The sequence below is a fragment of the Haemaphysalis longicornis genome, unplaced genomic scaffold (assembly GCF_048455015.1).
Source record: "Haemaphysalis longicornis isolate Haplotype H1 unplaced genomic scaffold, Haemaphysalis longicornis Haplotype H1 scaffold_37, whole genome shotgun sequence".
Taxonomy (NCBI): Eukaryota; Metazoa; Arthropoda; class Arachnida; order Ixodida; family Ixodidae; genus Haemaphysalis; species Haemaphysalis longicornis.
The window spans coordinates 356638-370617 of NW_027526355.1; the positions used below are offsets into that span (position 1 = coordinate 356638).

Sequence of the window (13980 nt, forward strand, 5' to 3'; positions counted from 1 at the left end):
TTTTTTAAATTTAAAACAGCGGTGAGAACCTAAGCAGGCTTTTCATGAAAATGTGTATTCGATTCGTCTTCAATAAACCGATTTTCAAATATTTGTGGTTTGCTTTGCTGTACTTGTATGAAAGGGTTCATGAAGATGCATGCATGTGGGCTCAAGTTGCAGTGATGTGAGCTAAGTTAATGTGACTGCTTTTATGTGGAACCAAAGTTTACATTTCATATTTTATACTTGCTCAGTTGATGTTGCCATTGCTGAAGGTGCAATTGAAGTTAAATCACACACACACCAGAGAAGTCTCTTAATGATTACAATAACTACCTTTGCTTGACAAAGTGACAAACGTACCTGATTGGCTGCCTCAAGACAGGGACAGTGGTCATGAAGCATGAATCATTTTACTCTTTTGGAACAACAGGGTTAACTAGGGGGTCCATTTTGACCACCTCCATCAGAGTTGCACGTATAGACGGTATTCATTCAAAAGTTTAGCGGGCGATTTTCTTCGCTTGGCCACACTGAAAGCCGCCATGTCTGTGGCCACTGTGCTAGCGCATGCGCTGTGCGCCCACATCTCGAGAAAAAAAAAAAAAACGGTGTCCCGTTTGTCGTCTGCCGCGTTTCAACCCAATTATCGGTAGTGGCGTCAAGAGATATACAGTCGAACCTCGTTATATCGAACACGGCTATATCGAATTATTGCTTATATCGAACCATTGTCAGTTTTTTTAAAGAATTACATGCATTTTTAATTTTCTGTATCGAACTCGGTCGGTTAAGAAATGGATATATCGAACTCAGCGCCGGCCGAAAGCGCGCGCTCCGGAGACAGGCGGCAGGCTTTCCCGCAACGCAGGGGAGAATAGCGCTGGCGCAGCAGGCGTTTGCGACTCAAACGCATGCCTGAGGCGCCGGTAGCGTCATTCAGGCTATGCGGCATACGCAGTTGGCTGACTCAGGCTCAGCCGGTTCACCAGTTGGTTCAGTCGTTGTTCATCAGCTTCAGTCATCGACGCATCGTCTTGTCTTGTTTCAGTCGATAAGCTCAAGCCTCAACGCCTTAACGAACTCTTCAGCGTCGTGCGTGGTTTAAACTAGCGGACACTGTTCGCGCAGTTACGTGACTGTGTTTGCAAGGCGCTGTGTCAGCCGCGTGCGGCGTGGTGATGGCGGCAAACGTGAAGAAATGAACGTCACTGACGTTTGCGACCAAGCTGGAAATCATCCGCCGCGTCGAACCAGGATGGCGAACCTGGCCCTTCGACCACCGAGGACCCCGCTCCGCTCCCAACTGCGGGCGAAGCTGTGGCCGCTGTGGAACTTTTACGCCGCTACTTCGGTGGAATGGAAGGTAGTGGTCTCGCGTTCGTGGACTCTTTGGAAACCATGGAGCAGGCTGTGGTACGACATGCAGTCAACTCGAAGAAACAGTCAACGCTGGTGCAGTTTTTTTCCCCAGGGAATAAATAGTTCACTTTAACGCTTCATGTGAGTAGTCATTCTTGTCGTTGCCTTTTTAGTGATTGAATCGCGCTGCAATTTGACGCGTTTTTGATCAAATTTTATATATCGAATTTCGGTTATATCGAACTATTTCACGGTTCGCGCACTGTTCGATATAACGAGGTTTGACTGTATTATTAATCGCATTCACATTACGTGGTGCCGCTCTACCTGCCATCGATAACTTCGCATCACCGGAGGATGAAACCGCGGCAGCGAACGGCCGGAACGGCGCGCAAAAGTCCGACACTGCTGTTGGCTGCCGCCGTGGATGCCGACGCAAGTGCACCCGCACCGTATCCACGACTTTGTCTGGTAAGTTCCCTCTAATACATGGTTGATTACAAAAACCGAATAATTTCTTTGGAGAGCTGTTTCACGCGTACGCCGAGTTAGCGATGGTAGCGAATGCGAGGCCGCTTCCCGAGCCGTGCTGTAACCCGAGCGCTGACGGATCGCAAGCGCCCTTTGAACAAATCCCTCGAGTTTGGCTTCCGTACGGCAACATTTTCTGCATATGCCTTCGGGCGATCGCTTTTCCGCGAGCATACGCGTGACTTATCGCGACGCAGTCGCACGCATACGTGGGCTCTAACGTTTTTATCGCTCTACCTACTCGTGCACGCCCCCGTGTGCCAACGTGTTTTCAAATAAATTGGAATGAAAACTTAGGCAGGCAGCAATGCGCCACCATCAGCTTCGCAGTCACCAGTCGCGGTCGCACGCTGGATGCCTTGTCGGTTGTTCGTACGAGGGATAAAAACAGGCGCGCTCTTGTTTTTTATTTAAATCGCGGCAATCACTGACACTGACAATCACTGACATCACAGATTTTCTTCAGACTCCAATTCCAGAGAAAATCTGCTGTTGCAGTGACCAACCCGTTCCGCTGGTGCCGTGTAGATTCAATGCGCAAGTCTTGACGCAGAAAAATTACTAGGACCCAGATTTCGGAAGTGTAGTGGACGCGCATTTCACGGCGCGCTGAAGGTGCGTTTCTCACGCTCGCTCGGGCGGCGGTTCACGTTACCGGACCCGCCGGATGTGTGACGCGTGAGCTATCGTGTTCCACGCCTGCGCCGCCGCGCCATCGGGGACCGGGGGGGTTTATTTCTCTTCCCTTAATAAGGCACTTGAGTTCCAGCAACCGGTCGGTGTGGTCGCTTTCATCGTCGCTCGTCAGCCGACGAGACATGGTGTCAGAAGTGGGATAAAGTTAGCGACACATCGATCAATTATTAATAGCAATCAGTCTAAGGTGCGTAGCCTGCAAAACACGCTATGGCGGATGGAGATCCTTCTATCCAGTTCAGCGCACCGGGCTTCAACCGCCACCGAAATTCGATTTTGGGAACCCAAGCTCTTGGAAAGAATGGGTCTACCAGTTCGACGACTATTGCTATGCATCTGGGCTCTACCAAGCGCCGGGAGAAGTACGGGTCAGAACGCTTCTTTACGACATGGGCTCCCAAGACGCCTGCCGCGTTCTCGACACTCTAGCATTGTCCAGCGAAGACTGGAGCTCGCTAGAAGAAGTTCACCGATCACTTCATCCACCCGGTCAACGAGGTCTACGAAAGTGTCCGCTTCCACCGTCGAACCCAGGGCGAAGGCGAGACCGTAGACGAGTTCTACACTGCGCTGCGTACACTTGTCAAAAAGTGCAACTACGCCTCAGCGGAAGTGGAAGAACGACTCGTTCGAGACAGGTTCGTCGTGGGTCTCCGGGACTCTAACCTTGTGGACAAACTGTGCCGAACACAAAAGCTTACCCTTGAAGAAGCAAGACTACAGGCTCGCATCAACGAAGATGCCGTGAAAGCCCGTGCAGCAGTGTTCCAAAAAGAGCCGAATCCTGCTCACGTTGTGGCCGAGGCCAAAGTTCAAAAGCGCTTCCAAAAGCCGCGACATGGCTCGAATTCTCAAGGGAGCTCCGGCAAGCGTGTTACGAAGTCCAACACAAGCGACGCTACCACGAGCTGCAGATACTGCGGTCGACCAACGCATCCTCGAGCAGATTGCCCAGCTAGGCAAGCCAAGTGCAAAGGGTGTAATCGGATTGGACACTTCGAAGCAGTCTGCGAAAAGAAAAGCAAGAAGAACATGGGAGCTCTCACACTGCACTCCGTAGCAGCCATCACCAGAGCCAAGTTCGTAAAAGTGGCCGTCAACGGACTACGCTAACTTCAAGGTCGACTCGGGTGCGGAGGTGACAGTGGTACCGGACTCGTTTCCAGGCATACCGAAACAGCTGCAAAAGCCTGAAGGTGAGCTTACGGGCCCAGGAAATTACTCCCTCACCGTTCTCGGAACATTCCAAGCGAAACTGAGGTGGAAAGGCAGGTCTACAGTGCAAACAGTGTATGTTGTGCCTTCGCAAGACCCGCCGCTTCTTGGATTCCCTGCGATACAGGCTCTCGGAGTTATACGGTTCGTGGACAGTGTAACGGATTCTACCGTCACTTTGAAGGACAGTCTCTTCGATGGCTTGGGCGAGCTGCAAGACGAAGACGTGATACGTCTCCAACCAGGCGCCAAACCGTTCTCACTCAGCGTGCCGAGAAGAGTACCGATTCCGCTTCACAAACCAGTTCGAGAGGAGCTCACCAAGCTCGAATCCCAGGGAGTCATCCAACGGGTGGACCGTCCCACACCATGGTGTTCCGGTATGGTGGCTGTTCCAAAAGCAGGAGGAGGCTACCGAATATGCGTTGACCTCACCCGACTCAACGAAGTCGTGCTTCGGGAGCGTCACATACTACCCTCAGTCGAGAACATCCTGGGACGCCTCGGATCAGCAAAGGTATTCTCTAAGCTCGATGCTACCGCTAGCTTTCACCAGGTGAAGCTTTCAGAAGAAAGTCAAGAACTCACTACGTTCATAACACCAATGGGAAGATTCTGTTTCCAAAGGCTACCTTTTGGAATCTGCTCAGCGCCAGAATATTTTGAGCGACAGATGAGCAGAATTCTGGAAGGCCTCAAAAGAGTTGTGAGCATGATTGACGACATTCTTGTCTTCGGAGCACCGCAGCAAGAGCATGACCAACGTCTCAAGCAGGTGTTATAGCGCTTGGAAGAAGCGGGAATCAAGCTGAACCGCAAGAAATGCACGTTCTCTGCAAACCAAGTCAAGTTTCTTGTAGTCGTGGTTAGCGCACAAGGAATCAGTCCTGATCCAGAAAAGGTCGAGGCCTTGGCCAAGCTACCAACCCCATCGGATGTCAGCGGTGTCCGAAGACTGCTGGGAATGGTGAACCATGTGGGCCGCTTCATTCCTCATCTTTCCGACATCACAGCACCGATCAGGGCATTGCTTCAAAAGAGAAAGTCATGGCTTTGGGGACCGTGCCAGCAAGCTGCTTTCGACAAGCCCAAAAGCTTGCTCAGTTCAGAGGTCTGCATGGCTAAATATGACCCATCGTACCCCATGGTTGTGTCAGCTGACGCAAGCTCATACGGTCTCGGAGCTGTATTGCTTCAAGATCAACCATCGGGAGAACGACGAGCGGTTGCTTACGCCTCACGATCCCTAACGGACACTGAAAGCCGCTACAGTCAAACAGAAAAAGAAGCTTTGGCTGTGACGTGGGCTGTCAAGAGGTTCGACCAGTTTCTGAGGGGCATCGCATTTCAAGTCGAAACGGATCATCGTCCTTTAGTCACGCTCCTGGGATCAGCAGAACTCGACATGATTCCGCCCAGAATCCAGCGCTTGCGAATCCGTCTTATGCGCTATCAGTTCACTGTTCTCTACGTCCCTGGCAAGCTGATTGCCACGGCAGACACGCTGTCAAGGGCTCCTATTCAGGGACACGATCCTGAGCGAAGTCAATGGCAGACAGACTCCATCGAGTTATTCATCGGGGAAGTCGTTACAGCAGCTGCCAACCTCATGTCCTCGCGCATGGATGCCTTACGCAAGCACCAAGCGGAAGACGGCATCTGTTCTGGGCTACTCCGCTTCTGTGAGAAAGGATGGCCAGAAAACGTCTCAAAGGTTCCAGTTCATCTAAGGGAGTACTGGAAGGAAAGAGGCAACATCACAGTGTGCGATGGCTTCTTGCTCAAAGATCGCCGCATCATTATTCCAAGCCTGATGCGCCGTGAGGTACTTCAGCAAATCCACGAAGGCCACCAGGGCATTGGACGGTGCAAGGCAAGGGCAAGGGACGCAGTATGGTGGCCTACCCTTAACAGCGAAATTGAGCAGCTCGTAACATCGTGTGAGAAATGCGCTCAGACGAGAGTTCAGCATTCGGAGCCACTAATCGCAACACCGACTCCAAATCGGCCATGGCAGCGTGTAGGCGCCGACTTGTTTGAACTTGATGGAACTCACTACATAATCGTGGTGGACTACTACTCTCGTTTTCCGGAAGTAATCAGCTTGTCGTCGACCACCTCCACAGCTGTCATTGCGGCTGTCAAGAGCACGTTCGCGCGACATGGAATACCTGATGTGTTCGTGTCCGACAACGGCCCGCAATTTTCGTCACGGGTGTTCGCCGAGTTCGCGCAGACCTACGGATTTCATCACATCACGAGCAGCCCGGGCTACCCACAGTCAAACGGCGAGGCAGAACACATGGTGCGGACCATGAAGGATCTTTTCACAAAATCCAAGGACCCACACATGGCGCTTCTGGTGTACCGCGACACGCCAGGAGCGAGCGGATACAGCCCGTCGCAGCTCCTAATGGGCCGACGTCTGCAAACGACAGTGCCGAAGATGCCAGACACCCTGCAACCGGAGTGGCCACCACACGACGAAGTTGCAGCTAAGGATAAAGCTAACCAAACAAAACAAAGTCAAGACTTCAACCGTCGTCACGCCGTCCACCAACTCCGCCCACTCGCTGACGGGGAGGATGTGTGGGTGCAGGATATGTCATGCGCAGCAAAGGTGCTCAGCCCAGCAAGAAAACCACGCTCATATGTGGTGGAAACACCGACATGCATCATTCAGCGCAACCGTCGGCATTTGGTGCCGTTCAACGGTGCAGGCATGCCTGATGGCCTTGCGTCTGACAGTTATTCAAGCACAGACGAAACACCAGCAGTGACGGTTGAAAGCTCCGCGGATCAAACCCACCGGATGTGTGACGCGTGAGCTATCGTGTTCCACGCCTGCGCCGCCGCGCCATCGGGGACCGGGGGGGTTTATTTCTCTTCGCTTAATAAAGGCACTTGAGTTCCAGCAACCGGTCGGTGTGGTCGCTTTCATCGTCACTCGTCAGCCGACGAGACAGGAAGTACCTTAATTTGAGGAATGAAAAAAAATTGGGCGTTTTAATTAGTGAACAAAGCGGAGTAACGCTTGTTCCATCTTTGGCTCGTTCCTTTTAACTGCGCTATTTTTACTGTGCACCTTAAAACACCCGGTTATTCCTCCCTCCCCCTCTGTGGTTTTACTACATAGCTGCATTTATTACATGGAATGGCGAGTTAATTTTTAAGCATTGCCTTGGGCACACATGGTATCTAGCAGGTTATTTTATGCACCATTCTTTTTTTAAGCAACCAACCTTCCCAACCGGCAAGCAGACTATTCATATGCTTGCAGGCTCTGTTCTCACCATCCTTGCGTCTGCACATATGTATATTTGTTAAACGTTGCCTGCATACCTTCTAGTCCAGACTTCATATTTGAAAAGCGGCAACTGGCCACAGTTGCCGCTTTTCTAATGGAGGCGAAAAGCAGAAATGCCCATGTTCGAGATTTTGGCACACGTTAAAACATCCCCAAGTGGTCAAAATTAACCTTAGTCCCTCACTACGGTGTGCCCCATCGCCTGTGTAGTGTCAGTGTGTTAAACCTCATAGTCAATCAAAGTGTTCGTACAAACCTTCTACAAAGCAAGCACAAGCCGTTTTCAACTTTATGTGGTCACTGGTGAACTGACTGTTGTAAAACTGTGCATCGCAGCATGTTTAAGTTCACATGTTACTACTCACTCTTGCAGGTCTGAAGCATGAGATCAACCACTGGCTCTCAACAGCCACTCCCCCAGTCCGGCAAAGTCAACAAAAAGCCATCCAGCCACCACTAGGCACACAAGGCTGCAGAAAAAACTTGGCATAGCGTATGCATGTTTCTGGCCTATTTTTGCTTCTCTTAAGAAGGTAAAGTTTATGCAGCCTGTGTTGCTTTTCAGTTTCAGTTGTACAACTTTTTTTTTATGTTGATTATGCATTTTCGTGTTGAAACGTATAAAAATGTGCAGTGCCAAAGAGACACTGCACCTCCAAGGCAAACTTCATTTTAGATTTTTTTATCCTTCACCTCCGTAAATGCTGGCATCATTACAGGAGTACTTGTCGAACGTTTTGATGTGTGGGTGTTTGCGTCTGTCCCGAATGCAAGATGGTGTGCCACGGTCCCTTAAAGGGGCTGGACCTACCCCACTTCTGATAGTGATGAAAAGCATGTCATAGTCTTCACATAAGCCATATTATGGCCAATTCTTTAAATACGTGTGAACATCCACTGCCTGACTACTCTTTATGTCCCAACTTTCAGCCTCTCATCAGTGCTAGTAAACATCCTACGCGAGGCTGACCCCTTTGCTAAGCTGCACAGAAAAAAGGTCAACCCAACAGCTCAGCCATTATCAGCAGCTGACAATCCTTGTGAATCCTCAGGTGCTGTCAAGTGCACAAATAACTCCGCCGTGTGCTCACCTTTGTGAGAGACAAACGAGCCAAGAATGCCCCAGCAACACATCAGTGATGACCTCCCAGATGGCCGATAGGATTCTCCAGGTACAGCGCGGAGGGGTTTTGAACCCCCTCCCCCCAACATTTTACTATGCTGCACATAAGCAAGTGCTAGCATTCATTTTGGCAAGGCTCCTTCCATTCTCCCATACCTCCATACACCCCCAACCCCTAAAAGTATTTCTGGCTGTACCAACAGTTTATGGACTGTGAAGAATGAGCACCCTGGAAAGAACTAAAGGAGGTGTTTCAGGTGTGCATTTGGAGGTTGTCAGGTGACACACTGTTGAGTCGAGTTGATACGTGCAGCATACCACGGTAGCAATGCACCAAGCATGTGTGATCCTGCATTCAAGGCCAGTGCACTGCAGGCGTATTAGTAACTGCACTTGCATTGGGTCAAATTAAACTACGCAGCTGTTGAGAAAAACAATGGGGTGTACTCACGGGAGCAAAACTCTAGATTGATGCAAGCAGCAGCTGAAAGGCATTACATGCTGCCACGTGAATAAGTGCCTCCTGCCAAGAAGACACTGGCTGTACGGCCTAGTTTAACAGTACGATGTTCATTTCGTGCTTGTTGCTTTGGCTACATGTGGCTTCGGCCTTGTTGAAGCGTTTTAGCGATTAGCGGTCAGTAATGCATTGAACGTTTTTTTCTTGACCTCTGATTGGGAGCTTAAGCACGCGACAGGCTTCATTAAAATCAAGTCCTAGCACTTCGGGATTTACACTCTATGCGCAGATTGTGACTATTAGTGAAGGACGAGGACAATAGAAAGGAGCAGTAAAAAATTCTTTAGGGCCTCATCTGGGGAGAGTGACCATTTGGGCTCCTTTCCTTGGTTGCAGCAAAGCCAAGGGAATGCGAGCTGTGGACCGGCGACCAAGGACAACTCCACCCGGAGCTGGGATTGTGTGCGCTGGACGTTGCGTCGTCGGCTGTCGAGCACTGAGGGCCAAAACCATCGAGAACTGGCGGCCATATCCATGCCAACAGAATCAACCTAAACAACAAGGTGAGCTGGGCAGCTACGGTCTCCCACGGCAAACACACTCAGAGACACATGGTCCCCCAGAGTCAATACACTCACGGCAGACATTCCGATTCATGCTCAGAAATTAACAAAATCCATCACATGCTTGAGTCCATTATCGTTGGAAAAAAAAAAGTTCTAAAAGCAGCCGTAACTGAACTTAAGGGAGTCGACACCACTGTGAACCCCGCCTCTTCCAAAACGTCAGACCAGCATCTCAGGCCATCGTTGACTCCAGCCACAGCAGGTTACCGACCTTGGGGTCCTCAGAAATTGGGTCCGCAGATGCAATGGACAATTCTCCATCTGGCTCTACTCAGTTAAAACACTGGGACAAGAAAATTGGCCTTGGCAATCCCCCCTTGCTTCGGGGTCGGATGATTAGTACGTTACGGAAGGTGTGCTTCAAAATTTTGGAGAACAGATCATGGAAACTCTCGTGCGACATTCAAAGCCATGTTAGTGCAATTTGAGGATAAGATTGGTGCTGAAATCACCGGTCTCAACATTTGCATCACCGGTTCTTTGAGGACGCTGCATGAAGGGGAATAGGCCTCCGTCAGCGACTGGCCTCCGTCAGCGGACAGTTCGAAAGTGCTCACCAATCGTCTAAAGGCACATTCCCACTGGCGACTTGGCACATTGCGTGACGTCGCAAGTGATGAGCCAGGCATTACTTTTTCTCGCTTTGCGAGGGAGGACAAGATCGTTCTAGGACTGAATCCCCTCGTTGCGCCTCGGCAATGCAAAACCGGATAGCCAATCATGGCTAAGGAGTCAGCTGACGTAGCTGCAAAGGAAAGATTTGTTTACATCCAGCAATGCAAACAATGGTGAGCCGCTGCTGCCGCACAGGGCTGACTGTGCCTGTCGGGTCAGGGGTCAGGCCGGCAAGGAATTTTTCATGCGCTTCAGTTCTTAGGTCAGTGACTTCAGGGTATGTGTGTACTAATCAACAAACAGTGTAGAACTCATCAGTGTGGAAAGTCTTTTCAAATGGCAAACATGGTGTAGAACTTGGAGCGTTCGGAGGCGTCAAAACTTCTGCGTCTGTGAAAAGAAGTGAAATTTGCCGGCCGGGATGCGAGTATTGTTGCATCGAATTAATTACTAAATGCAAAACATGGCTGACCGGCACGTTTCTCCTAAACGTTTGGAGCCCTTCTCGCAACACCTCCAAATTGACCAAGCTTTTTTAGAAAACTCTTGAAATTTTCCATTTCGACACATTACTCATTGTCGGTGATTTTAATGCACATCACACTAAGTGGGGATTGCAAGCATGACACCATTAAAAAGCGAAAACCTTTGGCTTGATACCCAACAAGAAGGCCTCACCCTTACCACTGACCATACGCATCCCACTTGCACCGGAAGTAGTGTGAGCAGTGATGAGCAGCAGTGTGAGCAGCGCCTCACTTTTACAGAACACACGTAAAGGAAGACCACTTTACGCAACACATAAGAGAATCTCGGCAGCGACCACCCGGCAACATCAAACGAAGGTCTGGTAGGCCCGCTTATCCTCATTTACTGAGATGCATTTCAAGGGCTCTGAGTGGTGCAGCGGGATTCCTCACACTCGGTGATTGGTCCACATATCTGAGAAATAACTAACATCAAGGCAAAGGCCGATCAACTGGGCCGAGATGCTGAGCAGGCAACTAATTATACATTTGAAGCAGGTAACCAATGCCAGGTTGACTTGCAGCTTCCCCACATGTGGGAGGCCAAGAGTGGTTTGCAACAGCAACTCCGCAAGAACAAAGTCAGTTGCAACGTGTTTTGTCGCCTGGATTGGCTTGACCAACACATTGAAGAATACTCAGTTATTGCGACAAAATTGGCATGCAGCTTGCGATTGCACCGTGAGAAGCAACTACCCAAGACATGAAACGTCGTCTGATGCTTAATCGATCTCAGAACGAGCCAAGCCATACATTGATGCAACCTAATGGGGAATTCCATTGAGAGAACAGGAGCAGTGGCATCGTGCAGTGAGGAGTAGGTGACAGAACACTTGGGGGCACGCGGGAGCAGGGCCACTGCACCTGCCATGAGTGCGGCACGCACCCGGAGAGCAGGTGGGAGAGGAAAAAACGACGAGGGGAAAACACGGTCCCGACCGGCTGTATGGGCATACATGATAGCATTTATCAGGTTAAATAAGGGCGATCCGGCTACATTACTTGCAGTAGCAGCAATATGAGGCCTGTCTGCAAGATTGGCGAGTGAGGAACAGGCGGTATCACTACGAGGGCGTCTCAAATACGACAAAAACCAGTAACAGAGGCTATTTTGCTCATATGCACCATCTCTCGGGGTGAAGTAGAGGTTAAACTGCCGGCTACTTGTTCTTGTAGTCGTTCATGCGAATCTCCCCGGTGCCGTTCGTTTTTTTTTTTTCTCTCGCTCTCTCTTCAGCCTTTAGCGTTTTTGAGAACTGAGAATGAATATTTCAGTAGAAGAAACACCCCCGCCCCACGCAGAATCGTTAAATGATGTACAACCAAAGTGGGAAGCTCCTTCACTGGGTCTGTTTACTAAACAGCACCGTTGATTCTGGGCATGGAGTTCAGTGAGAGTAAAGCCCCTCCTATGGGCAGGGCCGCGGCGGAGGGGCTTTAATTTAGAGCAGCCCAGCGGCAGCGCGGCGGCGCGTGCCATGTCGTCGCTCCATGTACCGTAATTACCCGATTCTAACGCGCGCCCTTTTTCCGGAAAAATAGGCCGAAAAATCACATGCGCGTTAGCATCGGATTCGAAACCGAAACCGAAACAGCAGAAATTTCGTCCCACCCATCGCCATCACCATGTCAAGATGGCGCTAAAGCTTTTAGCAACGATTTTTCGGACGCAGGAACCATATGCGCCTAGACTTTTCTATCGGCGTTCACACAAATCGTCAAATTGTTCCACTTGCGCGCTTGATAACAGCAATGGCAGCAGCGGCTCTCACGCGTTCAAAACGAGCGGTCGGCTGAAGCGTGCGGCTCTGGAGAAGCTCGCGGGATGGGCGTGCGAGGCGTGGGCCACGATCCCATCGACCATGGTTGAATGTTCGTTCAGAAGTGTGGCATCGCGAAGGCTCTTGGTGGCACCGAGGACGAGATGTTCTGGTCAGCGGAAAGCGACGAGGAGTGAGATGAGCGAAATTACTTTGGGGAATAAATCGCCCATTTCTCCCGCATTCGTTTGTCTGGGTTATAAAGTTCCGTGCGCGTTACAAACGGAGGTGCAAGTTTTTTGGTTTTTTTTGTCAGAAAAATCGGGTGCGCGTTAGAATCGGGGGCGCGTTAGAATTGGATAAGTACGGTAGCTCAGAGATTTCCCGCCGCGCGAACTTTGTCGTGAAAGTTCGCTCCACGTATTCCAGCCTTTAGGCATCCCAGCAATCTCTGCGGAAAAGCATGTGTGAGCAAAGCCGGGCAAAGCACGTGTGGCGGTGTGAAGCATTCGCATGCTCGTGGGGCTCGCTGCCCATTCCACAAAGTTGCAAATGCACGATGGATACTGCCGCGCTCCCCGATACAAGAGAGCAAAACACACACACACAAAGGGGAGGATATGACGTTAAAGGTCATGTGACTTCCTTCGTATCGTACCGTGCTCACTCCGACTTTTCAAGCGGGAGCAGATCGAACTGCTCCCAACTGCTCTCAGAGCACCGAAAGTGGTCTCGCACTACCACTGGATGACAGTGCTCCTACTTCTGTTCAACCACTGAAACACGCCTGCTCAGGAGAGAGCACTTTCAGAGTGCTTTTGAGTGCTCCTGCTCTCCCAATGGAATTCGCCATAAGTGTCATTCCCTATCAGTTTGGTAGCACGGACAAAGAACTACTGAAGGTTATTCAGGATCTTCATATTGCAAGCTGTGCTGCCAAGGTACTGCCCCCTACTCGAGCCGGAATAATGCCCTCCTCAACATTACCTCGGGCAAGGTACGCGGCTGCCATTACGGCCCTTTGCACAAAACAAAATGTGCTTTTAGGCAAAACGACATCAGGAACAAATGCTTGTAATCTAGGTTATGACTTTTTGGAAGCCCTCACTCATTAGCTCAATATGTGTTGGGATAGAGGCCACATTCTGAAACAGTGGAAAAGAGCTAAAAATATTTTAATCCCTAAACCTGAAAAAAAGCTTACGATTGAAATTCTCCAGCCATTATCTCTCATTCCATGCATGGGAAAGGTTCTTGAACATGGAGGAAAACTCTTTTTCTGCATACCATGATCAGTTTCAGACGTACACTTTCTACAAAGGTTAAGGCAGCATGAGCTTTAGCTAACAGCCAAACAAGGAGTCGCATTTTAAGCACATTGGACATTAACCTTCCTTGCAGCACGACTTTACAAGTAGCTATTCCAACAACGCGGAGATTGCATCCTCATTCCCCCTCTTCTCGTGAAACGCACCCCAATTACAACGACGAGCGACGATAGGCCAGGGCGCAAGCTCTGCGCAAACGCTAAGCTAAATGTGAGGACGTGGTTTACAGGGACGCAGCCAACTATTTTCGTCTCGACGTAATATTAGTTGCTGTAGTCAATAACCAGGGAAACTCCATTGCCTCTGGCCCGCTTCATACCCCAGTGGTGTATGAAGCAGCAGCCATTGCACTGGCAATGGTGGCCTTCACAAAAATCAGAACAGTAAAAAAATTCAGGGAAGCTTGTGCTCACGTGCAAGACTTGATCATTGACGGACACAAAGTTGA

The 13980-nt window shown here is 50.1% G+C and overlaps 1 long non-coding RNA gene across 1 annotated transcript; it reads left to right on the plus strand.

The window, feature by feature from the left end:
* Positions 1-1638: 1638 nt before the first annotated feature.
* On the plus strand, positions 1639-9805 carry LOC144178005 (uncharacterized). Its single transcript, XR_013323912.1, has 3 exons — positions 1639-1815; positions 7467-7586; positions 9073-9805. It is a non-coding gene; the product is annotated as an uncharacterized LOC144178005 (long non-coding RNA).
* Positions 9806-13980: the final 4175 nt, after the last annotated feature.